The following is a 27,862-nucleotide window of genomic DNA, read 5'->3' on the forward strand; positions in this document are numbered from 1 at the left end:
ACTCTCCAAAGAAAACCAAAAGGGAGAAAATTATGAACTGCCTACCACACACCAGTATTCGCAGTAGTGTCCATGATCATGCAAAGTCCTATAGGGCCAATGCCTGACAGATACAAACCCCCAAAGCTACAGGCTCTGTACTCTGATAACAATAAGGTCAGACTAAAATGATCTTGACACTTGGTGAATATGCATTAACTAACTTCATTTACTATCAGGCCCAATTTAAAGTTATCAAAGAACCTGAAAACTATTTTTAAGTTTCCATACTCTACAACATAATCACAGTTAAAAGGAAGTTTGTCAAAATGTCATTTCCACTTGGTTAATATGAAGGACATTTTTATAATCATAAATGTAGTAGAAATGCTGTTGGCTTTTAGATCACTAAGCCTGTGTATAAACTCAGAATGAGAGATCAAGGCCTTTCTGGATTACAGACATATTAAGAGGAGGGGCAATGTGAGAGAGATACAGAGCAGGGGGGAAGCTACAGAGCCACCACCCACAAGGAGGAGCTGGCTTCTTTCTGTTGGTTGTAGATGTTTATAACGCTACTGATGAGCACGAGTCTTAAGCTCAGTATTGGGGCCCTAGGCAGAAATAGAGCACAGGGACCTGTCATGTGAGAGGGGAAATGGGAACTTCAGGCCTTCTCCAAGCCACAGCACCAACTGAGACAGACATATGTGGTGATTGTCTTACAGTGTGGAGGTTTCTGAGTGTGAAATGCTCACAAGACATAAGCCTTGTGGTGGTTGAGCCCCTGGGGATGACAAGGGGTACCCAATCTGTGATGAGTGACCTGGCCTCATTAAACCACTAGGGAAGGCTAGAGCTAGGTCTTCTTCAGGGTATGGGGGAGAGATACTTTGTCAGTACTTGTTCTTGGATCATTTTCCAAGGAAACTTCCTTGTGCAAAATGGTGCTTATAGTCCAAGCCAGCAAAGTTATATTTAAAAACACATTCTTGGGGTTGGAGAGATGGCTCAGCAGTTAAAAGCACTTGCTGCTCTTACAGAGGACATACTTTCTGTTCCTCTTACCCACATCAGGGTAGTTTACAACTGCCTATAGCTCTAATCACAAGAGACTCCAACACCTTATTCTGATCTCCAAGGGCTCTGCACCCAAGTGCACCAAGACCCTCAAACCCACACATACATACAAATAACAATTTAAAATAAAGATAAAATCTTTAAAAAATACTTTCTTACGAAATCTAGATTATTGTCTATCCCCAATTATTTGTGACGGTATAAGTTCTCTATGATCTTCTCATGATGATCGAGCTTTTTAAAGGCTCTCATCAGTACTGTAGCTTCTGTTTTTATTCATGGACAAAATTGCTGTCTTGAGTAAAATGCTCCTCATCATAGTCAAAATTCTAGGGTACTTCACAGCAGATGACCCATAACTCTTTCTTTCCTGAATAAACATCACCAGAAGATAATTCTCACATTGCCCAAAGTCCAACATGGTTACCACAATTCAGTGACTTTAAAAAAAACACATCTCAGGATATTGAAATTTCTGGCTATACATTTAACTTTTCAGAAGAAAAAGCTTTCACACATGCAGAAAGATTATTCTTCTACCATGTAACTTCCCAACAAAAACGTTTCGTCTTTGTCTTTAAAAAAAAAGATTTAATCACCAGATTAAGTTATAGAAAGTCTTGATTTTAGGGGGCTAGAAAGGACACTAGACATAAGATCCGTTCTGAATTTAGAAAAGGAAAAAAGATTTGGTGTCAGTCACCAGGAGGCAGCCCTGGAATCCCTGGAATTTTCACACACTGTGTGCACAACTTTCTAAAACCACTACATCCATGAGCCAAAGCAGGAAGACAGAATGGGGCCTCCAGGCCAGTGTGACTTCATTTCCGGGCGGCCTTGTGTTAAACTGTATCTGTCATTACTTCAAATACACAAAGTCTTGAGTCAGTGAAGTAACCCAGAACCAGTGGCAGAGTCTGCATGCTAGCTCTGGCTTCTGATGATGAGACCAGTACCCCATCCCAGGAGTTTCCCTAAAGGACAAAGACTGGCATTTGATACACATTACAGTAATGCCAGAGTTAAACAGAAAAGACTGTATGACGATGCATAACTTTAACACATACATTTTGGAGGCAGATCTGGAAGGGTTAGGATTTCTAGACCAGTGTGGGCTCCACAGAAAGACCTTATTACACACACACACACACACACACACACACACACACACACACACACACACACAACCAAACCAAACAAACAGCAACAACAAAAAAGCAAGATATAGCTAATTGATGGAAAATGAAACCACTCTCCTTTCTCATGGAATTGGTGGCAGCAGCTGAGCTACAAGAGCAGAAGAAGCAATGCCAAATCTTTGTCTAGAACGGCCCTAGTGAGGCTAGAAGCATTGAGAATGACGATTGCTAATGGTGCTGATAATAGTAGTGACCGCTGTAGCTCCTGGGCTACGCAGGTCTTTGCCACCAGTACTTAAGATAGAGTGTGGGTCTTTGTTGTGTGGTATTACAGTTTTGATGTGAAATGCCCTCCATGGGCTGACATGTTTAAACATATCCCTAGCTAGCAGCATTACTTTGGACAGTGTGGGTGGTATCTTTAAGAGTTGGTGCTCTACTACAGGAAGTAGGTGAGTCTTAAGATTATAGCCTGGCCTGCTTCCAGCTCAAGTTCCCATTTTGCTTGTGACTGACAATACAATTGATGCCCTGCTACTGTTGCCACAGCCAGGAGTCCCTGGTTTTCTCACCATGATGGACTGAATCATGAAATAAAATGAAATATTTCTCCCTTAAGTTGCTGCCAGGTATTTTGTTGTGACAATGAGACAGCAGCTGACACATTTGGCTTCTGAAAGAAGGATCGACATGAGAAGAGTCTGGAATTGGGCAGTTCAACTCATTTCTTGCACTGAGCATGGAGGCCAGCCCTGGATGTCCAGAACCTGACCGTGTGACATTAGGACAGTGGACAATGGCCTAATGTTTGAGAGTGTGACAAACGAAGCTGTGGGGTAAGAGCTTATTGGCTGTATGAGGGGAGCGCAGTTCTGTCTCTGTCCTGGGAACTGGGTCAAGACAGCATTGAAATGCTGATCTCTAGAAAGCAAATGGAATCCCAGATCTCAGAGGCTGCAATGAATACAAAGAGCTATCTGAAATGATGGTCCTGATCTGACCACACAACTAAAATGTCACACTGTGCCCATAAGTTTGTAAAAAAGTTTGTATACGACAAATTCTTAAACATGTACTAAAATCAAAAGTGAATGTCAAACCAAAACAGCATATTTGCCAGCCTAGGCTAGCCCCTTCCTGGCACCTTGTAGCTTTTGAGGCTTCTTCTGTGTAGCTGGGTGATACAGAGGTTCATCCTGCCCAAGATGGATGGCAGAGTGGCCCAGTCTGGGTCATCGTCCACAGAGAACCAAAGATATTTAAACTAGCTGATGCTGTCTTACAGTGTCGTTGTGAGAAAGGAAGTGGGATTTTTGAGAAATGCTTTTGTCTATTTTCACTGTGTCATGTTCTCTTTTGTCTCTTTTCTGCATACAGATTTGGCTGTGGTTTCTAAACTGAGTTGATGCTATAGCCTGTGAGTAAAACAACCAACCTTTCAACTGACTGTAATAAGCATGGGTCTAGGTTATTCTTTATGCTCTATTTTTTAAATAACAAGGTAACAAAAGTGGGTATCTTACAAAGAGGCCCATTTAGCTCTCACAGCTTGACACTGGCATCTGCTTCTCTCTGATGAGGCTTCCTTGGCTATTTCCCAATGGTGGCTGACTTCATGGCCAGAAAATGTATAAAGCAGTCACATGACAGTACAGAAAGCCAGGGAAGGACCATGGAGAGATGAGGGTTCTATTCCATAATAATCCTCCTGTGAACACTAACAAAGTCCTAGGAGAACTATCTGTGTCTGCCTAAGGGCATGGGCCCCTGGGACCCATCAACCTCTAGGTTCACCTCCTTAAAGATCCCACAGTTCTTACCATCACTGCTCAAGGGACCATTTTTTAGTGTTCATGAACCTTTGGGGACAAAGCACAGATGACCTATAGCAACATCCCTATCATCTCCTTCCACCTGGTGCTCAGTGGTAAGCTGGGCACAGGACTAGTCTTCTATTTAGTCTGTCCAAATGTTTATCTGTGTACACAGTAAAAACAGAGCTTGTCTCCAAAGTGTGATCTCCTCACTGCACCACAGGAATGAGATTTCATATGCTAACATTTTAAACACTGAATTCCATCAATGATCTCTTCCAAGCCTCCCCTGTTTGTGAACACAGAGGTCAAGGATGGCTGTGCTGATTTGGATGCCAAAAGGTGAAGGAATCAAATATGGCTACTTTGAGTTGCTTGCTCCTTCTCAGAGGGGGTGTTACCCTGCCAGTGTCCCCAACACTCCCTCAGAATGGGTTGAGCTGGCCACTCTGGAGATCTATGGGACAGGCTCACGCAGTGAGGGCAAATGGGGAGTGTCCTGGCAGCCTTTTGTTTCAACTGTTAAAAGTTTCTATTAAAAAAATACTGTTGAATGGAACTAGAACTGCCATGGGATCCAGTCATCTCATTCCTGGGTATGTAACCAAAGAGTCTGAGTACTATAGTGGCCTTTGCGCATGCATATCTGCCCTAGTCCTATTTACATAGCCAAGTCATAGATGGCCTAGATGCCATCGACAGATAAACAGACAAACAAAATGTGCTTTGTTTTATGCAATGGAGCTCTCTTTTCCCACCGCATTCAAACTCCTTCTCCTAATGCAAATGACAATATTTTCAAAAATGACTTTCCTGCTTTTATGATTTTTTTAACCCACTGAATTTAATTAAGGTTGCTTGCATGAGCATTAAGTGGGATTTATTTACCAGAGCCTGGGCAACTCATCACTGACTACAACCCTGAAGAAATGTCGTCATCCTCTTCCCCTCAAACCATGAACTTCCAATAGCTCACAAGCCCCTACCCCACCCATGATAGACTGTTGATGGACTCAGTCTTGGACAACAGCCACAGTGGCTAAGGCATTTTACAGCAATCATTCCTCCATGCAGGGACTTATATTCTTTCTGCCTCCTCCTTTGTAACATTTCCCGCGCCTCAGAGGAGGTAATATAGATGTTTTGTTTAGGACCGAGAGCTCAACAGTCATTTACTCAAGCACTCTGATATTCTCTGACTCTGCATTATCCACCACTCATGCAAAAAGAAGCTTCTCTAATAGGCTGAAAGCACGCTTTTTCATGTGAGCATTTAGAAAAAGATTTCTCCTGAAGTTACTTTCAGAAGGCAAGGTGACAATAACCAACCATCATTAAGTCTTGCTCTGGGAGTTAGTTTTCTTTATTTCTTTCCTACAATGTCATTGAAAGGACAAAAGACAAGTTTATGATTTATTTGAAAAGAGTAAGTATGGGCATTGGTAAATGCTCCCATGATCCCCTGTTTGATAAAACAAGTGTGAGGTAAGGGTGAGAGAGGAGGATGTGCTGTTAGGAGCTGGGAGTCAGAATTAAAGAGTTGAGTTGATCCCAAGGAAATCCAACTTTATTTTTCTTCCTTCTTCCCATAGCCCCCCACGAAGAGTTTATTCATTTTAGAACGTTTTTGTAAAGTGATCCATGTGTTCTTTGAGCCTGATAGTATGCTCAAATGTTCTTCTGGAATGTTTTCTCTTTCTGTTAAAATAATACATTTATTAACTTCATGGAACTAAATTAAATTAGGCTATTCAGTCAGGAAGAATGGCGTGGCTGGACAGGACTTTTACCCAGGAATACGGAAAATGGTAAACATCTCTTACTTTGGCCAGTGTGACCATGGGTAAGTTTGCTTTGTAAGTATCTCCTAGTGCTGCCCCTTGGTGGTTGTGGGACCTTAGGTCAGTCTCTGAACTCTTGGTTGTGGAAGTTTTTTCATCTCTGGGTGGAAGATGATAACACCTAGTTCATACGCTTGCCAGAAGATCTAAGAATAAGTGTGTTCTGAATGCTCCCAAATGAGGAGAGACCAAATGTACAGTTTATGTAAGAGGAAAATCCATCATAGTGGACAAATCAGAACAGCAAAGCGTGATGTCATAGCATTATACTATTTTCAGAGAAACCAAGATGTAGGTGACTGTGTGGGTACTTGGAAGTATGAAGAATGGGAAATAAGAGCTCTAGTTAGAGTTCTCACACTGGCTCTCAAATGACTAACACTGTTCATGTGGGTGCTTTCCCAACAGCCAATGATGTTCCCATCCCACATGGTAAATGAGATACCCAGACACATCGCTCTAGTCTTGACTAGAGTTTTTGTTGTTGCTTTGGGTTTTTATATTGGTGGGGTTAGGTATGCACATGCATGATCACTGTGGTCAGTGCTGACCAATGTCTGTAGATCAAGTGCTAAGTGTCCCTCAGGTCTTATCTTGTGAACATGACAGTCTAATCTTTACTTCTCCTGAGATGTCCACAGACTAACAATCCAGATAAAATTAGGTTTTGCTACACACAAGAAAACATGTAGTCTACAGAACACTGAAATTCATCTACTATTTGAAAGATTTCAAAAAAATTGGCTGTGGGGGTATGAAGAAAGCAAATATTGCAAGCTTTAGCAAGGCAGAGATGCAGCTATAGCATGAAGTTCCCAGGGCTTCAGCTCCTCTCTTGTCTTGCTCAAGGCTTTTGGACTTCTGGGGAGCCTGTCTCAGACAAGCCACTTAACTGTAAGGCTGGTTTATGAGGATACTTTCCATATTTACTGTGCTGTGCTAGGCATTACAATTTGAACATGAAACCAACCTCCTTGGGCTTGTGTGCTGAAACTTGGTCCTCAGATAGTGGTATTATTTTAGGCTGTTCTAAAAAGTTTAGGATGGGGAATAAATGGAGGAAGTAGATCCTAGAGGCATACTCTTTGAAAGTTTTGAACTAGTTCCCAGTTCCCTCTTCCGTTTCCTGCTTGTCTTGGGCAGTTTCCCACATGTGCTGCTGCTACCACAGTACTCTGCCCAGGTACATGAGACTAAGTAGTAATGGACTGAACCTTCTGAAACCCTGAGAAAAATCTCTTTCATCTAAACTGTTTACATCAGATATTCTGTCACAGTGACACAGATATAAGAAACCAGGTTGCTGTGGCTTCAGTGTAAAGCATGTCTCAGTTTATAGCTTAATTGGAAAGACAGGAAAGTGGCAAAGGAGTTTTAGAAGTGCTCTGATTGTGGCAACCTGAGGAGAGAAAGCTGTAACAGTCCAAAGAAGACACATGAAACTGGGGATGATGCTTAGGGCAGAGTTTTGACTGTACATGCTAAGGCCAGCTTTCTGGTTGCAACTCTGACCCTCTGGACTACAGAACTGACTAGTATTCAGTAGCACACTCATGTGACACATTGTGAGGACACCCGACCAAGGGTGCATCACTAGGTGATCCTATGCAAACAACCCAGAGCCAGCAGGTCTATGTTAAGTTCCTTGAAGTTAGGTGCTTGAAATGAGCACAAACTCTGTTAACAGATGGGTGAACAGGAGATGGCTGGAGCTGCTGCTGTAACACAGTACTGTGCTTCATAGTAAACAGCTTTTATAAGTAGGAGGACTGCAGTCTGCAATAATGATGAGTATGGTATAGTATAGTATAGTATAGTATGGTATAGTATAGTATAGCATATGTGGAAATTAGTAACAGCTGCTTATTGTTACTATTGATCACCCTGTGCCATATGTAACTGTGAGTGGCATGCTTATGGCTGGTAGTACAGTAATTTTGTTTACACCAGCATCATCACAAGTATATAAGCAATGCCTTATGTTGTGACACTACCACAGTTGTGACATCACTAGCCAATAGACTATAATCTTATGCACATACATTATTGTGTATGCAGCTGCTACAGAAATGCAGATAGGTGGCACATGGCTGTGCCCTGACACACACAGGACCCCTGCTTTGGTTTGGTCTTGTGTGTAACATAATTTATGTAATTTCAGCACAGCTGTCTGACAACCCACTGTCCCATGCAGGTGGGACCAGGCTTTGCTGTCTGGTGAATGGTGTTAGCATCTCTTCTTGGAATCAGTAGCTACCCTAGAGCACTAAGGAGCACTAAACAGTATCAGGTATGTTTAATCCACTTGAAGAATCTCGGAATTGTCTCCTCCTCACAGAGTTCAATGTGCTGTTGAACACCTTCTGGATTTCAACAGTCAGTGTTACATCGCAACATGGGAAACAACTTAGGTATCTTGTCACAAACAAATCTTCTATGACCCCAAAGAATTGGCAGTTATGAACATTATCCAAAGAAGTCAATTTCCCAAGGTAAGCTTCTGTATGAGGAAGAATCACTTTTTCAGAAAAAAAAACTCTTTAAGCTTCTGGCATTGCTATCTCATGGACTAAGAAGTCCACCTAGCTAGGTGTTATCAGCCTAGACGTTTCCCCCTAAATGACTCTGTTCACTGCTGATGAGGAAGGATGACACCCCCCACAATGGAATATGATTTATCAGACCTGGAGATTTGGTTACAGATGTGAAGAGACACGTGCCCACTCAACTTCTTTGTGGCACTAATTTCAGTAGTCAAGACTGGAAACAATCTGTGCCCATCAGTAGATAGACAGGTAGAGAAAATACAGTGAGTATGGCAAGCAAAGAGGGTAGAGCGAAGCTACCAGGGCCGGGATTTGAAGGGAAACGAAGACAGAGAAGCTCTTTGGAGAATTATTAATCACACTCTGTCATTGTTATTCATCCTTACTGTGGTTCTAGCTCAGTGGTTCTCAACCTAACTAACACTGGGACCCTATAACATAGTTCCTTATGTTGTGGTGGCTCCAATCATAAAATTATTTTTGTTGCTACATCATAACTGTAATGAGTCATAGCATAAATATTTTGGGAGAAAAAGTTTGCCAAAGGGGTTGTGACCCACGGGCTGGGAACCACAGTTCTAGAGGAATCACCAGTCCCAGGGACTGAGACCTTATGATGTGTCCAGCATTAAGCTAATTCCACTCTTCTTCCCAGCAAACACACATATTTTAAGTGTTATAATCTGTTTGTAGGGAGAATGGAGCTTGAAATAGAACTTGTATATATAGGAGAAGGTCACACAGCTGATGAGCGGCAAGCAGGTCATCCACCAGCTCTGCTGCTGGCCTCCTTTCCCTATAAAATTCTCAGACAGCTTGCTGGCCAACTTCTCAGATCTAGAACTCATTTGGAGCTTGTTGACTGAGCACTAAATAGGAATCACAGGCACCTGGAGGTCTTGTTTCCAGACCCCAAGCGCCCTTCTACCAGTTCACTTAGGGCTTAAATTAGTAAACCAGGGTTCATGCTCCATCCAAGGCTTAATTTCCCAGGAATCCCAGGTAAGAAAATGTTTGGCACAAGCTAACATGTTTCTCTAAGTAGCTGTCAGGTCCCAAAGAAACTCTGAACAAATGGCTAACCACGGTGCCTATTAACACAGCAAAGTGCATGCTGGCTTCAGGCTCTCTCAGCATAGTAAGTACCTGTTAGAGTCTATGCTGGTGGCATCCTGGAGGCTCTTTATTCTCACTCCCACCCCCTACCCTGCACTTATCCAGTCTCTGAGCTTTGAGTCACATCCCTACAGCTTCTGTTCCTATCTAACCTTGTCATCTCTGCTACTTGCTTTCTTTGTCCTCCTGGATCTTCTCTCTCTCCGTCCCTCTGCTCTTAACTCCTTCATCCATTCCCCGACCTCTCCTCTCATGGCCTGGTTCAGTCTTCTGGCCAAATTTAGTCCCCTTCTTTCCCTATCTGCTCTGGTCTCTTCCACAGACTTCTGGCTATAGTCTGCCTCATACCTATAATGAAAACCTCCTCAACCATAACTTGGAATTGTCATGTCCTCATTTTTATTAACTATGCTAGATCAACTCCCGAAATGCTAAAATGTCAGACTTAATAGCCTTGAAAGATTATTGTCTTTTGGTAGATTTTTTAATGAACTTTCCACAACACTGAGTGTGCTGGATGGTTTTATACCAACTTAATATAAACTAAAGTCATCTGAGAGAAGAGAACCTCAATTAAGAAAATGCCTACATAAAATCTTTTATTTAATGATTGATGGGGGATGGCCCAGCCCACTATGAGTGGTGCCATCCCTGGGATGGTGATCTGGGGTCTATAAGAAAGCAAACTGAATAAGGCATGGGGATCACAGCAGTAAGCAGGACCCCTCCATGGCTTCTTCATCAGCTCCTGCCTCCAGGTTCCTGCCTTGTTTGAGTTCCTGTTCTGACTTCTTTCAGTGATGGACTATGGATTAGGAAGTGTAAACTAAATAACCCCCTCCCTCTTCAGGTTGCTTTTGGTCATGCTGTTTCATGACAGCAATAGAAAATCTAATGAAGACACTAAGACACTGATCTACAGGGAATTTCTAAGAGGAGCTGTTCTACCTGTCTGTTTCCACTATGGCACACATGCCTGGTGATGCTCCTTCCTAGAAGGACATGTTTACTTGTGACAAATATGTCTGATTTGTGTTAATGGAAGGCAACAGGAGTGCCAAGATGATTCATTTGACCATGAATAGTTGAGGAGAAATAAAAACCCACTAGATTGAAAGGGGGTTTTTCCATGTTTATCTACTTTGGCTAACTTTCAATGGGGCTCTCTCCCTTGGATTTGTTGGATGTCATATGATATTCCAAGGCAAACCGGCTGGTGAATTTTAACAGTAAACTGATTGTGATGAGAAAGTGTGTCTGCAGTATTCATCAAGCCCTTGGGGACTTATTTTCAAGAGGCAAAAAAAAAATCTATGGTTTATTTTCCTAAGGAATTTTGATGGCAGGTAAGATTGATGGAAGTTTCTTTTTGGAGAAGCTATGTGAAGATTTGATAGAAGCAGGAATCTCAGCCAGCAGGGAGGTGGCTTGCTTCTTCCTCTGCTGTCAGGCCCACTCTGCACTGCAGCATCCCTGGCTGAGAAGTGACACTGTAGCAGGGCTGCCAGAGGATTAGACATCATGTAGTACAGCTAGCAGGACATTTGCTGAGTGGTAATCCAGCACATGCTGGCTCTTGGGATTCTGCTCTGAGTACTTGGAGCAGGGCTCTGGTATCCATGTGTTGTCCACACAGGGAGCTGTGTCTTGCTAATTCCTATGATTACAGATATACACCATTGTCATAGTCTGCTTGCTGTTGCTGTGATAAAATGAGGACTGAGAGAAATCTAGGGGAGGAAAGTGTTTATTTGCCTTGCAGGTTATAGTCCATCATTAAGAGAAACCAAGGCAGGAACCTGCAAGACAGAACCTGACCCAGAAGTGTGAAGGGAATGCTGCTGTCTTGGGTGGTCACCCTGCTTTCTTATGTGACCCAGTACCACCTGTCCAAGGGTCTGCTGCCCCTACATCACCCTTTAATCAAGAAAATTTTCCCACAGATGTGCTCACTGGCCAGTCTGATGGAGGTAATTCTTCAGTTAAGTTTTTTTTTTTTTTTTGCTGTTGTTGTTCCCAAGTGACTCTAGTTTGTATCAGGTTAACAAAAGCTAAGAGGCACAAGCACTACAGCTGGTTCATATAGTGCTAAGGATGGAACTCAGGATCTCATACATGCTAGACAAACATCCAACCAGCAGCAGCCCGTGAAGTGTCTCTGGCAGTCAATAAGAATTGGGCCACATTTTCCTCAAAATACTACTTTATCCTCTACTTTATGACTGGAATGTTTAATCTGTTTGCATTTAAAGCAATATCCTAAGATGTACATCTCCACTATGGTTTTCATTCTACATCTGATATATTTTTTATCTTATCCTTCCATCCATTCTTCTTTGTCTTAAATAGACTATTTCAATTATGACATCTTAATTTCTTGTTATTTTTGTAAATTCTGGATTATTTGCTATTTGACTGTTCTAGTATACATTAAACCATGTAGCTTATATTAATAACTTAATTTCAATAGACTACAAAATTTTACTTCAATGTAGCTTATTTCATCCCCTCTAATTTTGTTATTCCTGTCATAAAATAACATTTATATATACACATATACATTATAAAACACAGTTCTATAATTAATGCTTCATGTAATTATTTCCTATCATAACACTCATGTTGTCCAGGGTGTATCAGACAGCAAGCTTAACAAGTCATGGCAATCAAGCCAGTAGGTAGCCATGTCCTTGTTTTGCTCATGCCTTTGAATTGCTCACACGGCCTTTCATTTTAACTTGAAGAAATATAACCTTAGCATTCTGTGAAAAGCCAGCAAGTGACATAATCTCTGTTTTTGTTGACTTAAGAATATATAAACTTTTTGTTCATTTTGTATGGATACTTTTACTGGGTGTAGAACTCTTAATATCAACTTTCTTTCAGCACCTAGGGTTCCATTTTCTCTGGCCTGAATGTGTTCTGATGAGGTACCACCTAGTGATCTCACTGATAAGCCCGCTTATAGACATGTTGTTTTCTCCTTTTGCTCCAAGATTTTCTCATTTATCTAGATTTGTACTTTTTTTAGTTTATTTTATTTGGAGTTTAGTAGGTGTCTTGAATTAGTACTTTAATAATTGAAGTCATATTTTGAAAGTTCTCAGTCATTCTTCAAATGTTTTTCTGTGTCTGCTTCTATAAATCTCATTATACAAGTTGGTGCAGTTGATGATATCTTGTAAGTCTCTGATCACCCCGCCAAACCCTCCTCCACCCCGACACCCCTACCCCTTTCCCTACTTCTTTCATTAGGCTATTCAGAATAGCTCAGTTAATTTGTTTCATGTTCAAGGACTTTTTTTATCACATGAAATCTTCACTTGAAGTCTAATAGTATTATCATTTTGATGATTAAAAATTATACCTCATGACTTTATTTTGTTGTATGTATAGAGTGTGTATATTTACATATATGTGTTTGTATGGGTGCATGTGTATGCAAATGTTTGTGCATGCCTGCTTCTGGAAGCTAAGGATGACGTCAGGTGTCTTTCTTTATTATTCTACACCTTTCATATTGAGGCAGGATCTCCTATTGAACCCAGAAATCACTCTTTTGGCTAGCCTGGATCGCCAGCTTTCTCAAAGGATTCCATGTCTCTGCTTTCCACATGGTAGGATCATAAGTAGGCCACCATGCCTAGCCAGCTTTTATTTGGGGTCTGGGGACCAGACTTCCACGCTTCATGCTTTCATAACAAGTACTTTACCCATGGAATCATCTCTGCAGTCACCTACATTTTCTATGTCTAGCACTTTCTAATTCTTTTTGATATTTATTTGCTGAGACTGAATTCTTTTTTTTTATTTTATTTCCAGTTTAAATTTAGATAAGAAACAAGGTTGCTTCACAAGTCAGTTCCAGGTCCCTCTTCCATTCCCTCCCTTCCTCCCGTGTCCTCCCCCCCCGTTATCCCCTCATTTCCCCAGGGAGGGTGAGGCCCTCCATGGGGGTGTGCATAATCTGTCATTTCATATAGGGCAGGGCCTATACCCTTCCCCAAGAGTTCAGGGTGAGAGTGCACCTCACATTGTTCTATGGGAGTCCAAAGTCCGTGTGTATACTTGGGATGGGTACTGATCTGCTGCCCAAGGCTCAATAGATTCCCTAGGCCTCTTCACTGACTGACACCCAGATTCAGGGGGTCTTGATCAGTCCCATGCTGGCTTCCCAGGCTGATGCCTGGGATTCAAGAGTTAACCTTTGTCTGGTCAGCTGTTTCTGGGGGTTAAACCAGCCCAGTCTTAATCCCTTTGATCATCAGTCCTCCCTCTCTGTTACTGGCTTTCTTGAGTTCAGCTCAGTACTTAACCAAGGGAGTCTGCCTCTTCTTCGATCAGCCACTAAATAAAGTTTCTGTTTCCCAGACTCTCTGGCCATAGGATTGTAGGCTGGCACTCCCCAGATCTATGTCTAAAATCCATATATGAGAGAGTACATGCCATGTTTCTCTTTTTGTGACTGGGTTACCTCACTCAGGATGGTTTCTTCTAGTGTCATCCATTTGCCTGCGAATCTCATGATTCCATTATTTTTTTCTGCTGAATAGTACTCCATTGTGTAGATGTACCACATTTTCTCTATCCACTCTTCAGGTGAGGGACATCTAGGTTGCTTCCACGTTCTGGCAATTACAAATAAAGCTGCTATGAACATAGTGGAACAGACATCTTTGTTGTATGAATGGGCATCTTTTGGATATATGCCTAAGAGTGGAGTTGCTGGGTCTTGTGGTAGGTTTATTCCCATTTTTCTGAGGAATCTCCATACTGATTTCCAAAGTGGCTGAACCAGTTGGCACTCCCACCAGCAATGGAGGAGTGTCCCCCTTTCACCACATCCTCTCCAGCATAAATTGTCATTGGTGATTTTGATTTTAGCCATTCTGACAGGAGTGAGATGGTATCTGAGAGTTGTTTTGATTTGCATTTCCCGGATGGCTAAGGATGTTGAGCACTTTCTCAAGTGCCTCTCAGCCATTTTAGACTCCTCTATTGAAAACTCTCTATTTAGTTCTGCAGCCCACTTTTTAATAGGGTCCTTTGTTGTTTTGGAGACTTGCTTCTTGAGTTCTTTGTAAATTTTGGAGATCAACCCTCTGTCAGATGTGGGATTAGTGAATATTTTTCCCATTCTGTGGGCTGCCTTTTTGTCTTGCTGACTGTGTCCTTTGCCTTACAGAAGCTTCTCAGTTTCAGTAGGTCCCATTTATTAATTGTTGATCTCACTGTCTGTGCTACTGGTGTTATGTTCAGGAAGCTGTCTCCTGTACCAATTCTTTCAAGGGTACCACCCACTTTCTCTTCTAAGAGGTTCAGTGTGGCTGGATTTATGTTGAGGTCTTTGATCCATTTGGACTTAAGTTTTGTGCATGGCGATAAACATGGATAGATCTGCATTCTTCTACATGCCAGTCTCCAATTATGCCAGCACCATTTGTTGAAGATGCTTTCTTTATTCCATTGTATATTTTTAGCTTCTTTGTCAAAGATCAGATGTTCGTACGTGTGTGGGTTAATACCTGGATTTTCAATTCGATTCCATTGGTCTACCTGTCTATTTTTGTGCCAATACCAAGCTGTTTTCAGGACTATAGCTCTATAATAGAGCTTGAAGTCCGGGATGGTGATGCCTTCGGACGTTGCTTTGTTGAACAGTGTTGTTTTGGCTATCCTGGGTCTTTTGTTTTTCCATACAAAATTGATTATTGTTCTTTCAAGGTCTGTGAATAATTGTGATGGGATTTTAATGGGGATTGCATTGAATCTGTAGATTGCTTTTGGCAGGATTGCCATTTTTACTACATTGATCCTACCTATCCAAGAGCATGGGAGATCTTTCCATTTTCTGAGGGCTTCTTTAATTTCTTTCTTTAAAGATTCAAAGTTCTTACGATACAGGTCTTTCACTTGTTTGGTTAGCGTTACCCCCAGGTATTTTATGTTGTTTGTGGCAATTGTAAAGGGTGATGTTTCTCTGATTTCTTTTTCAGCCCTTTTATCATCTGTATATAGTAGGGCTACTGATTTTCTTGAGTTGATCTTGTAGCCTGCCACTTTGCTGAAGGTGTTAATCAGCTGTAAGAGTTCCCTGGTAGAGTTCTTTGGGTCATTGATGTAAACTATCATATCGTCTGCAAACAGTGAAAGTTTGACCTCTTCCTTCCCAATTTGTATCCCTTTGATCCCCCTTTGTTGTCGTATGGCAATAGCTAGAACTTCAAGTACCATGTTGAAAAGTTATGGAGAGAGTGGACAGCCTTGTTTTGTTCCTGATTTTAGAGGAATTGCGTTGAGGTTCTGTCCATTTAGTTTGATGTTGGCTGTTGGTTTACTGTATATAGCTTTTATTATGTTTAAGTATGTCCCTGTTATCCCAGATCTCTCCAAGACCTTTATCATGAAGTGGTGTTGGATTTTGTCAAAGGCTTTTTCAGCATCTAGTGAGATGATCATGTGATTTTTGTTTTTCAGCTTGTTTATATGGTGGATTACGTTGATGGATTTTCGTATGTTGAACCATCCCTGCATCCCTGGGATGAAACCTACTTGATCGTGGTGAATGATTGTTTTGATGTGTTCTTGGATCCGATTTGCCAGTATTTTATTGAGTATTTTTGCATCAATGTTCATGAGGGATATTGGTCTGAAGTTCTCTTTCTTAGTTGTATCTTTGTGTGGCTTGGGGATCAAGGTTATTGAAGCCTCATAGAAAGAGTTTGGCAAAGACCCTTCTTCTTCTATTGTGTGGAACACTTTGAGAAGAATTGGTGTAAGCTGTTCTTTGAATTTGTGGTAGAATTCTGCACTGAGGCCATCTGGACCTGGGCTTTTTTTGGTTGGGAGACTTTTGATGACAGCTTCTATTTCCATAGGCGTTATAGGTCTATTTAAATTGCTTATTTGTTCTTGATTTAGTTTTGGTAATTGATAGCTGTCCAGGAAGTCATCCATTTCCTTTAAATTTTCGAATTTTGTGGAGTACAGGTTTTCAAAGTATGACCTAATGATTCTCTGGATTTCCTCAGAGTCTGTTGTTATGTCCCCCTTTTCATTTCTAATTTTGTTAATTTGTGTGTTCACTCTCTGCTGTTTGGTAAGTTTGGACAAAGGTTTGTCTATCTTGTTGATTTTCTCAAAGAACCAACTCTTCGTTGCATTGATTCTTTGTATTGTTTTCCTGGTTTCTACTTTATTGATTTCAGCCCTCAATTTGATTATTTCCTGGCGTCTACTCCTCCTGGGGGAGTGTGCTTCTTTGTGTTCTAGAGCTTTCAGCTGTGATGTTAATTCTCTGGTATAACTGTTCTCCTGTTTCTTCATGTGAGCACTTAGCGCTATGAACTTCCCCCGTAGCACTGCTTTCAAAGTATCCCATAGGTTTGGGTATGTTGTGTCTTCATTCTCATTGAATTCGAGGAAGTCTTTAATTTCTTTTTTTATTTCCTCTTTGACCCAGGGATGGTGCAGTTGAGCATTATTCAATTTCCATGAGTTTGTAGATTTTCTGCAATTTGTGTTGTTGTTGAATTCTAATTTTAAAGCATGGTGGTCTGATAAGATGCATGGAGTTATTCCAATTTTTTTGTAGCTGCTGAGGTTTGATATGTTGCCAAGTATGTGGTCGATTTTTGAGAAGGTTCCATGTGGTGGTGAGAAGAAGGTATATTCTTTTTTATGTGGATGAAATGTTCTATAGATATCTGTTAATCCCAGTTGGCTCATTACTTCTATTAGACCTTTTGCTTCTTTGTTGAGTTTCTGTTTGGAATTCCTGTCTAGTGGTGAGAGTGGTGTGTTGAAATCTCCCACTATAACTGTGTGGGGCTTTAGATGAGATTTAAGTTCTAATAATGTTTCTTTAACAAATGTGGATGCCTTTGTATTTGGGGCATAGATGTTCAGGATAGACACTTCATCTTGGTGGGTTTCACCTGTGATGAGTATGTAATGACCTCCTTCATCTCTTTTGATTGATTTTATTTTAAAGTCTAGTTTGTTAGATATTAGGATTGCTACCCCTGCTTGTTTCTTGGGTCCATTTGATTGAAAAATTTTTTTCCGAGACTGAATTCTTAACACTTTGTGCATGTATTATAGCTGGTTTTAATGTCAACTTGCCAAAAATTAGAGTGAATTGGGTAGACAGCCTCATCTGAAGAATTGTCCTGATTGCCTCGTTTGGTGTGAGAAGGCCCACCCTGGCTGTGGGCAACGTCTTCTAGTAACCGAGATAAAAAGGCAGAAGGAAAATTATCCCAACTCTTGCTCACTTGGCATTCCTTCATGCTGCTGAGTTGATATGCCCTGTTGTTGCTGCTGCTGCTTCTGATCATGATGATTCTTTCAATGATAGAATCAGAAGCCTAAGAGTGGGTATTATTTCAGGTTAAATATAGATAAGCTCTGATAAGTGCTTTTCTGGGATCTCTTGGGTAGATTAAATGGTGACATCAAACTGGGAAAGGAACTTTCTGGAGCTCTCCAACTCATTATTCCCACTCTCAGGGTTATAAGGTTGCTCCTTTCCAAAGCTCTTTGTAAGGTTGGCAATAATCAGTTATGAGAGACCAGGAGAGAGGTATGATGAACAACAACAACAAAAAGCCTGGTCTTAACTGAGTATGATAGTACATGTGTGTAATCTCATCACTTAGAAACTGAAGAAAGAAAGACTATGAATTTGATTCCAGCCTGAGCCACATAATAGGTTCTAGACCAAACATCTAAGAATACATTGTTACTAGCAAGAGGTAATTATATCTGCTAGTGGAATTGTTTTCTAATCAACTAACTTAAAATTGAGAGAATGTCCTAGATTGCACCACTGTGATTAGAGTAACCTGAAGGATTCTTTTCATTGAATAAGGGAGACCAAACAGCAGGTGGGAAAGACATGGTGTGAGGACTCAACACTCAATTCCCGGGTATAGAGAAGAGGTCATGAGCCAAAGTATAATGGTGCCTGAAGAAACTCCTAAGAGAATACAAAGTTGCATGAGTAGCGAAGGTCGGAATCAATCTGGGAGGAGTTGGGGGGGTGAATATTATCAAAACTGTTGTATAAATTCTTGAAAAATTAATAAAATGATGGGTTAAAATTTACTATGAATTAAAGTTCTGTCATCATTTGAATGTGGTTCAATGAGACTCACATAGAACTAGAAACCAACAGACACTTAAGACAGCAAATTAGAACTTCATTTCATTTCAGATCAGAAGGCACGTAGAGCTGTTAAATCATCACTAGAAGATATGCAGTGGGGGATGCAATGGACAGTCTAGCACCAGGACACTTACTTCTTTGATCAATATTTCTAGTTCTTGGCTAACTTTTAGAAATGAGGAAAAGGTGATTTTGAATTTTTTCCCAATGTACTTACTGCATCTATTGAAAAGTGTGTCTTTGGAGGTTCATATTTTTCTTTCCTGAGTTGCTTCTATTAGACAGTTGCTTCATGGTGGTGCTGGAAAAATCCAAGGAATCTGCAGAAAGCTTCCAATGTGCATTCATATTTGAAGGCCAAATAATGGACAAGTTAGACTCTAGTCCCCCCCCCCAAATTAAGGCTAGTCTAAAGCAAAGTCCATGGATGTTTGTGTCTATTTACAGGTGTGCAGATGCACATGTCTGTGTGCATGAAGAAACCAGGAGGAGGCATTAGAAGTACTTCTGTCTCTTGCTCCTTTTAGGTAGGATTTCTCATGAAACCTGAGACTCATGTCTTCATTGATAAGCTTAGGGCCTTTCTCTCTTCCTCACCCACTTGAGCATCATCATCCATACCTTCTGGCACCTCCTATGGATGACTCTTAGAGAACCTCTGACCCCTCCTCCTAGTGCCCAACTTAAGGGCCTCCAAACTTACCTACCCTTGAAGTTGAGTCTGGCTTAAAAGTCTTTTAGATAATCAATCCAAATGGCTACCTATTGGTACACTAGATCACAATATTATTTGGGATCTTTACAGCTACTCTCAGTGATCAAGGAAAAGGAAAGAGATTTCCTATGTCCAAGCTTTCTCTTACCTTTGTTCCAAGCTTCCTCTTGGAATAGTCTGAACAAAATGATTCTTCCACTACTTTTGGTCTTGCTAATGAGTCCTCCACTTGCAAGCTTCAACCCACAGTTCCTTCCCTTCCTCTGGCTCCTTTGGTTTCCCCTTCTCCTGCTCCAGCAACAGGCTGCTCTAACCATCCCACTGTGACACCCAATTTCACCCCACCAGCAGCCTTCAGTCCCTCACTACTCATTCTTATCCCACTATGTAACCCCCTACACACACACACACACACACACACACACACACACACACACACACACCTCTCCTTATCCAGCCTAACCTGTTATCGTTCTCTCTTTAAGGGAGGTTGCTGAGGCAGACAACCTGGTTAGGGTATATGTCCTCTTCTCATTAAGTGAACTCTCTCAAATAGAAAAAAAGACTAGGGTCTTATACCATTAAATTTTCTTCTTTCATTAAATAAATCCAATATAGTACTCAATCTATAATCTTGCCATCTATGACATATATATTATTCTAACTAACAAACTACTTCCCAAAGAGCACAGGTGAGGTGGGAACAGGCTAGAGATTAAGTAGATGAAACCCACCAAGCAAATACAGCAAACTCAGCAGGGGCTGAGGCAGTCCCTGGCCAGGAGCCCTAATGGAATTACAATCCTAGCGGGTGGACATTCTAGCTAGAGATCAATTTTCAACTTGCTTCCTGGCCAGTCTCTGTCGGGCTGCCCTTAAACCAGTAAACTATGAGAAAGTACAAGAGGTCATCCCGGACAAACATGAAAACCCGTCTCATTTCCTAGAATGCTTCACAAAGGCCCTCTTACAGTATACCAATCTACACCTTGAAAAATCAGAGGGCAAACAATTCTTCAGACCTATTTCTTTCCCCAGAGTTTTCCCAACATTAGTGTCAAACTCCAGGGCTTGAAGAGAAGACTGCTAACTCCACAGGCAGAAGTCTTGGCACTGGCTCTTAAGGTGTACCATGGGGGATGGGGGCATGAAAAAGCCTAACCAAATGCTGGCCAAGGTCATTAAACCAGCTTCAGCAACTGCCTGGACTTTCTTGCTTCCCGAGTTTGAGGACCACCAGTTACTTGCTTCAAATGTGATCAGGAGGATCCCTGGCCCTGGGCCTGCGCTAAACCAGACAGACTATCCTGGCCATGTCCAAACTACTATCAAGAGGAACATTGACTGTTGACTGCTCCATATCTCTTACAGCATAGGGACTGATATCAGATCCAGATTGCTCTCCACTCTAGATGTCTTGGGCATGGCCATGGACAGCTGAATGGTCCTGGGCTCCCTTGCTCCATCCACTGTCATTTCTAACAGGGAGCTCCAGGTAGTCGTTTCAGTATCAGGGCAGTCCATCACCTTCTTCTTGGTCCTGATGGAGCTTTGGAATCCACCTTTCCTTCAAATGTCCCTATTGTCTGGGTAGGAGACAGCCAACCTTGCCAGACTCCACCAGTCAGTTGCATTTTCAGGGGTGTTCTCTCCTTCCTTCCTGGTGGTGCCAACTGTCCTATTCCCTTATTGGGAAGGGATCTTCTAGCCAAAGTAGGAGCCTGTATTTTGTTCACCTCCCCAATTCTCCTGACCCTAAGCTCACCAGCAGCCCCTCTCCTTCTTTCCTTAGTCACCCAACCTATGAGTAACAACATATCATTTCTTTTGCCAGCCTCTCAGGTGGACCACCAAGTCTGGGATGCCCAGTACCCCTTTGTGGCCAAACATCATTCCACTCTTATCATCCAATTGTAAGATGCTACCTGGCATATCATCTAAGTCCAGTATCCACTCTAGCTCCAGCACCTCAGGGGACTTAAGTCTAAAATCTCTGGCCTCTTAAGAAAAAATAATACTTTGCCCCATATCATTCCCCTTTAACACCCCTATACTTGCAGTTAAAATCTCCAGTGGTGTCTACCACCTGGTTCAAGATCTCCAGCTTGTCAGCTCTGCAGGGGTCCCCTCTACCTTATCATGGCTAGCCCTTACACACTCCTTTCCATTGTTCTCTCAGGAACCTTCTGTTTCTCAGTTCTGGACCTCAAGGACTCTTTCTCTATCCCCAAAAACATTCAGTAACAAAACATCTTTGTCTTCACCTGAATTGACACCCACATCTCTACCAAATTCACCTGGATTATCCTATCCCAGGGATTCCAGGACAGCCCACACCCATTTAGCCAGGCCTTGACCTCTGATCTCTCTTTGTCTCTCCACAAATCTAAACTTACATAGCATGTAGATGACCTTTTCTTCTGCAGTCTGTCCCTACAAATTGGCCAAACTAACACCTCTGCTCTTCTAAATTGCTTGTCCAGCTGGGGCTATGGAGTGTCACATTTTAAGGTCCAACTTCCCACACCTCAGGTCACCTACTTGGGGGACTAACCATGACTCCAAACCATAAAGATATTATCTTAGACAGAAAACTCCTAATTCCATTCCTTCTACCAAAGAGGAGATAACGCTATTCCTAGGAATAGCTAACTCCTTATACTCCTGGATCTCCTTTTATTTTCCTGCTTGCCCACTTACATGAGGTAACCCCCATGAATCCCTTCTCACTCTTATTACCAAACCCTTTCATACCCTGGCACTACACTCCCCATACCTAACCTATCCCTTCCCCCTCTATGTAACAGTAAAAGAGGGATGTGCCCTCAGGGTCCTGGACTACCAACTTGGACTTTGCACCCATGGCATACCTATCAAAAACCTTAAGGCATTGCCACCCAAGGATATCACCCTGCAATGTGCTGTAGTAGCTGCCAAGCTCCTCATTCATGAATCAAAAAAACTAGCTTTCAGGTTACCTACTACTGTCTTCTCCTCCCACATCGTGTCTCAACTCCTAATGTATAAAGGCTTGCAAACTCTACCTCCCCTCCGGGTTCTTTCTTTACAGGTAGTTCTATAGAAGATGCTGTACTTACTTTCCAATCATGCCCATCCCTCAACACCTCAGATCTTCTTCCATGACCAAACACTGACCACTCCTTATCTCATTTTTCCACTGAAACTTTAAAGCAACTACTGTCCCATCCCTCACACATACAGCCTCAGACAATCTACAGCTGATACACAGATGGCAGCTTCTTTTTACATGAGGGAGCCCAAAAAGCATAGTATCCCACAGTTTCAGATACTGAGGTGGTTGAGATATAATACCTCCTTGCTCATACCACTACTCTGCCCACACCACAGCCTGAACTAATAGCTCTCATCCATGCCTTCCAATTGGCACAAGGGCAATCTCTAAATATCTACAGACTTAAAATATACCTGTCACATTCTCCTGTCCCCTGCTGCCATCTAGATAGGGCACAAACCACTCACAGCAAAAGGAGGATCAATAACCAACTCAGACCAAATCATGGCCATGATAAAGGCTTCCTATCTCCCCATGACTATAGGATTTTTTCACTGTCAGTCCTACCAGATCAACAATTCCACCATCTCTAGGGAAATAAGTGACCAGACAAGGTGACTAGAGGTGCAGCCCTTGCAGACCTAGATCCATCTCACCCACCCAAGGACATCATTGTATTACAACATACAGCTTCACTGTCACCACCACTCCCAGCAGACACTATTCCAATTCTGTCCTATCTAGACCTGCTCTTTCATCCTAACAGTGAAGCCTTGTCTCACTTCCTTAAGGCCCACCTGCAGCCCACCCTTGATGATTTGTCTTTCTTAAGGACTATTGATACCTCTTTTTTAAATCAGTCAAGTGTCAGACCCTAACTCCAGTTACCACAGTACCCATTTCCTACTCACCATGCCAGAGATTCTCTCCCTGAAACTAACTGGCAACTTGACTGTATCCATATATCTACAGTCAAACGCATAAGGTATCTCCTGGTCTTGGTGGACAGCTTTTCAGAGTGGGTGAAGGCATTCCCCATCACCAACAAAAGGGCTCAGACAGTCTCTGACCTCTTCCTCTGGAAGATCATTCCTTGCTTTGGAATCTCCACCGACCTCCATTTAGACAATGGTACTGAATTCACCTCCCAGATTGCCTAGACATTTTCACATTCCAAACCATCCCCAGTCCTCAGGAAAGAGCAAAGGAACTAACAGCTCCTTAAAAAATATCCTTGTGAAACTCTCACAGAAACCTCACCTTCATTGCGTAAAGCTCCTGCCACTGGCTTCTCAGGCTACAGGCTCTCCCCAAGCAACGTACTTCCATCTTACTGTTTGAGCTCATGTACAATCAGTTCTGACCCCTGTCTTTCACCCAAACCCTCACCTCTCCCTGGCCACCTACTCATCTACTTAGTCTGTCACCTCCACTACCTCCTATAGAACTACACTGACATCTATGTACCCTGGCCATACACCAATTCCTTTTCCATACCCAGTCAATATTGAGAATCTGGTTCTTCTCTTCCCTTTGGAACAATGTCCCTTGACCCTTTCCCCTAAATGGAAGGGTCTCTTCAAGGTAATTTTTGTAACTCCCACAGCCACTAAGCTGGATAGTCTCCCTCATTGGATCCACCTATCTTACCTCAAGCCACTTCTGTTAAGAAAACTTCCCTTCCTACACATCAGCCCCAACAGGACCCTGCTCCCTGAAGTTTTAGAGGACACTAAGGTCTAGTACTTTGTCTTCTGTTACAGAAGAATGAGGCTTCAGCCAAGCAGTCACTCTTTACCCTATTGGATTGGACATAGACTTTTCTCCTTTCTCTTCTGTCTGCTTCTGTCCATTACAACTCTTACATATGGAGATTTGAGGTTCAAGAAGCCCCCACTCCTAGCAAACAGTACTTCTAAGTAGTGTTGGGAAATTGTTCCATAGAAAGCTGTCAGGAGCCAGTTATAATTCCCATTTCCCCTGTATCTGCCCCTACTCCCTCAATCCATGATATTTTCTCCTGCTTCCTCTATAACCAGACAGAAGGCTATTGTAAAGAATAGCCAGACATATGGAGGCTGTTCATACTGGTCTTGTTAATACCATGTACAGCATGTGCATTCTCATTCGAGTTCCTCCTCCATCAGTGAAATGGGATCCTTCACTTCTATATCATTGACCAATGGGATCCTAGATGGGAAATGATGTTACTGGTAAGTTCTACTGTTTCTTCAGCCCCCAATACATGGCGTTCCTGATTAAAACCCAGAGAACCTGAACTCAACCACCTAGAGATAGTATACAGGAGGCAATTCAACATTAACTTGTTTAACATCCCTTCTCCTAAATACAGACCTATCTGCTTTAGTCTTTGACCATGAACTACCAGTTCCATATTGTCACCCAGCCTGGATGCTTTGGGGATTTCTGGCTCCTCCTGGGACTAGCTCACAACTTGTACATAATCCTCTCCTGCGTAATAACCTTACTTCACCATTCGCCACTGCCCCAAGTCCAAGTCCACCACTCTCTACCTTTTACATATCATCCTCTTTGGCATCTAAGGCATCTAAGACACATTTTGTAGGTACAATAAGTTTCTTAGACTGCAATAAAATCCTAACCTTCAGCACTGTCTCAGTCTCAGGGCCCTAACGATCACAAAGTGTCATTTCTCTGCAGTATTTAAGTCTACCATTGCCTACCTAACAAATGGAATTTGTGCACTAGTATTTCTCTTCCCCAAGTTGGGGGTGATACATGAAGAAGAACATTTACTGATTCCCCCTACTGATTCTGGTTGTAGATTCAATAGCTGACCAACATAATAAAAATGTGGTTCAAATTCTGCCTCTTCTAGCTATTACAGGAATAACTTCAGGTGTCACCATTGGGACTGTGGAACTGATCACCTCTGAACACACATCACCAGCTTTCTTCCCAGTTCATCGAGGACCTCTGACAGGTGACCCAACCATCCTCACTCTTCAAGAACAAATTGACTCCTGGTCAGAAGTATACTCCCAAACCAACTGGGACTCGATCTCCTTACAGCTGAAAAAGGCAGCCTTTGCCTCGTCCTCTGAGAGGAACACTGATTTTATGTCAGTCCATCAGATAGAGTAAAAAACAAAATCCAACAACTTCAAACAGACCTCCAAAGATGTAAGGAACAACTCAATGTCTCAGCCTCTGAGCCTCTGAGAACCACATATGGAATTAGATACTGCCTTCCCTGATCCCTCTCCTTTTCATTTTTCTGTTTTTATTAATTGTACTCTGCTTTATCAATTTCTTCTATACATTTCTTCAATGACACATTCAAAGAATCTCTAATCCAATAATTAACCAGTCATTTTTACAGGACTACCAATTCCAAGCCACAGAGCTGGCAGCTCATAACTACTGAATATGTCCTGATGGTGAGGACCAACAGTGCCCCAAAGATACCAACACCTGAAGACAACAGGAAGCAGTCTAAAGGGCATAGCACCCTCGTGCTCGCCTCACCAGCCACCTCTTCCTATTTCTTTACCTCTTATAATAAACAAAAGGGAGGGATACTGGTAAACCAAGAAGAACCCACATTTCAGAACAGGTGCCCCTCCATCCCCCACCCCAACTACAGTGACTCAGTGTGAGTGGCCTCTTCATCAATAGCAGTAAATGCGACACATTTCCACTGTTCCGATGGTTGTGTTTTCCCTATGTGCATGTTCTGTACCTCTTATAAAGCCCCCCACCACCACAGCCTGCTCTCTTTCTTTCTTTTCAATTCTGGCTCAGAGGCAGTCTTTTACATATAACTCCTGCCCCAATAAATCTCTTGCATGAGATCTTTTGCATGGTATGATTTTGTGCTATTCCTTGACCTTCTGACCACTGCAAAACAGCAATATCCAGGTTCTCATGTCAGCTGCTTAGGAGAGGTCACCAGGGCATTTTTAACTGCTCTGGAACTTGGAGAGCCATTAAACAGCATCTGTTCATTAATCAAGGCTTTCCCACCAGATGATGGAATATCCATTCAAAGTTGGTAGTGTCCCAGAGTTAAAAGCTGCCATGTGGACCCTCCCTCAAAGTTCCACAATTAAAGCAGGCTCAGACTAGAGGGGATTGCTACTCTTTGTCTGTAACCATTCCATCCAAGGAAAGTCAGGCTACCTTCTCTCTTTGTTATGTCAGCAATTTACCAACAGAAAGATACCTTGGACGTGGGGTATGGCAGAGGTGCAAGAATAATTCATAAAACAAAATCAGGCTGCAGAGTTGCTCCCCTGAGGTTCTACCCTATGTGGGAAAATGTTGAGCACACAAGAGCCCAGAGCCAGCTGTTTGGACTTTGTGTGGTAAGGATTTGCTCTCTGTTTTGGAGTATCATTGTGTCTTGGCAGGAAGAGTTTGGGAAATTGTTGGAATTATATCTCTACCCTCTTCTCATAATCATTTAGTTTTATTTTTAATTCGTTAGCCAGTCACCAAAAAGACTGGGTATTTCAAAGTTGTATATACTAGGTTTTATCATATACTAAATCTGTTATAAAAATTAATGCAACAAACAAGCTTAAAAAGAATGATAATACTTCATAATTAATAATCCTCTGGCATGCCAGAGGTCCTCAAGAGGAAGGGAACTTGAGAGAGGCTGTGACCCACACCTGTTAGTCATGGTACTCCTTAATACATTCTCATAAAGGCAGAGACCTAATGACCTAAATATCTCTTAACATCTTCACTTTACCTAGCTCCACTTTTTTAAAGCCAGTGTTGAATTAGTTTATTTTACAATAAACTATATTAATTTATTATACTGAAAATAAAAAGCTTTTGATACTATCTAGAATTGTTGTATCTCAGTATATCACAGTGTAGATGAAATCTCAACATGTATTGTTGTGGGGACATTCAAATCACAGCAATGCACATTTTAATGTTTACACAGATGTACACATAATTTATGTATGTATGTGAATCAATATGTTTAAATAACATATGCACACTTATTTATTTATTATATATATCAGAAAGGCCAACAATATAGACTAGAAAGGAAAATCCACATGGCACCAATACTCAGAAGTCTACTGCCTATTCTCTTCAAGGTCTCATATTCTTTGGTTAAGATCATTTTCAAAAATCGGCAAAACTGTTTATCACTAGAGATGCTTGCTGCCCACCCTGGCCAACCTAAGTTCAATTCCTGGAATCATATGGTGGAAAGAGAGAACTGCTCCAGCAAGTTGTTTCTGACTTTCGCATATACATTTGCCATGGCACATTCAACCCCCAATAAATAAATAATCAAGTAAATGTGAACTTTTTAAAGTTAACATCATGATTAAGTTGTTTTAAAAACTGTTAAGAATGCTTGTATTCCCAACTTCTTTGTTCCCGCTTTCAATAAAAATTAAGCTTCTTAAGGCAGTTAA

The 27,862-nt window shown here is 41.8% G+C and overlaps 1 long non-coding RNA gene across 1 annotated transcript; it reads left to right on the top strand.

Annotated features, from left to right (window-relative positions):
* Positions 1-5,454: 5,454 nt before the first annotated feature.
* On the top strand, positions 5,455-27,862 carry LOC121142018. Its single transcript, XR_005879030.1, has 2 exons — positions 5,455-8,345; positions 25,294-27,862. It is a non-coding gene; the product is annotated as an uncharacterized LOC121142018 (long non-coding RNA).

The sequence above is a fragment of the Mesocricetus auratus genome, unplaced genomic scaffold, assembly GCF_017639785.1.
Source record: "Mesocricetus auratus isolate SY011 unplaced genomic scaffold, BCM_Maur_2.0 Super-Scaffold_100008, whole genome shotgun sequence".
NCBI classification, from domain to species: Eukaryota; Metazoa; Chordata; class Mammalia; order Rodentia; family Cricetidae; genus Mesocricetus; species Mesocricetus auratus.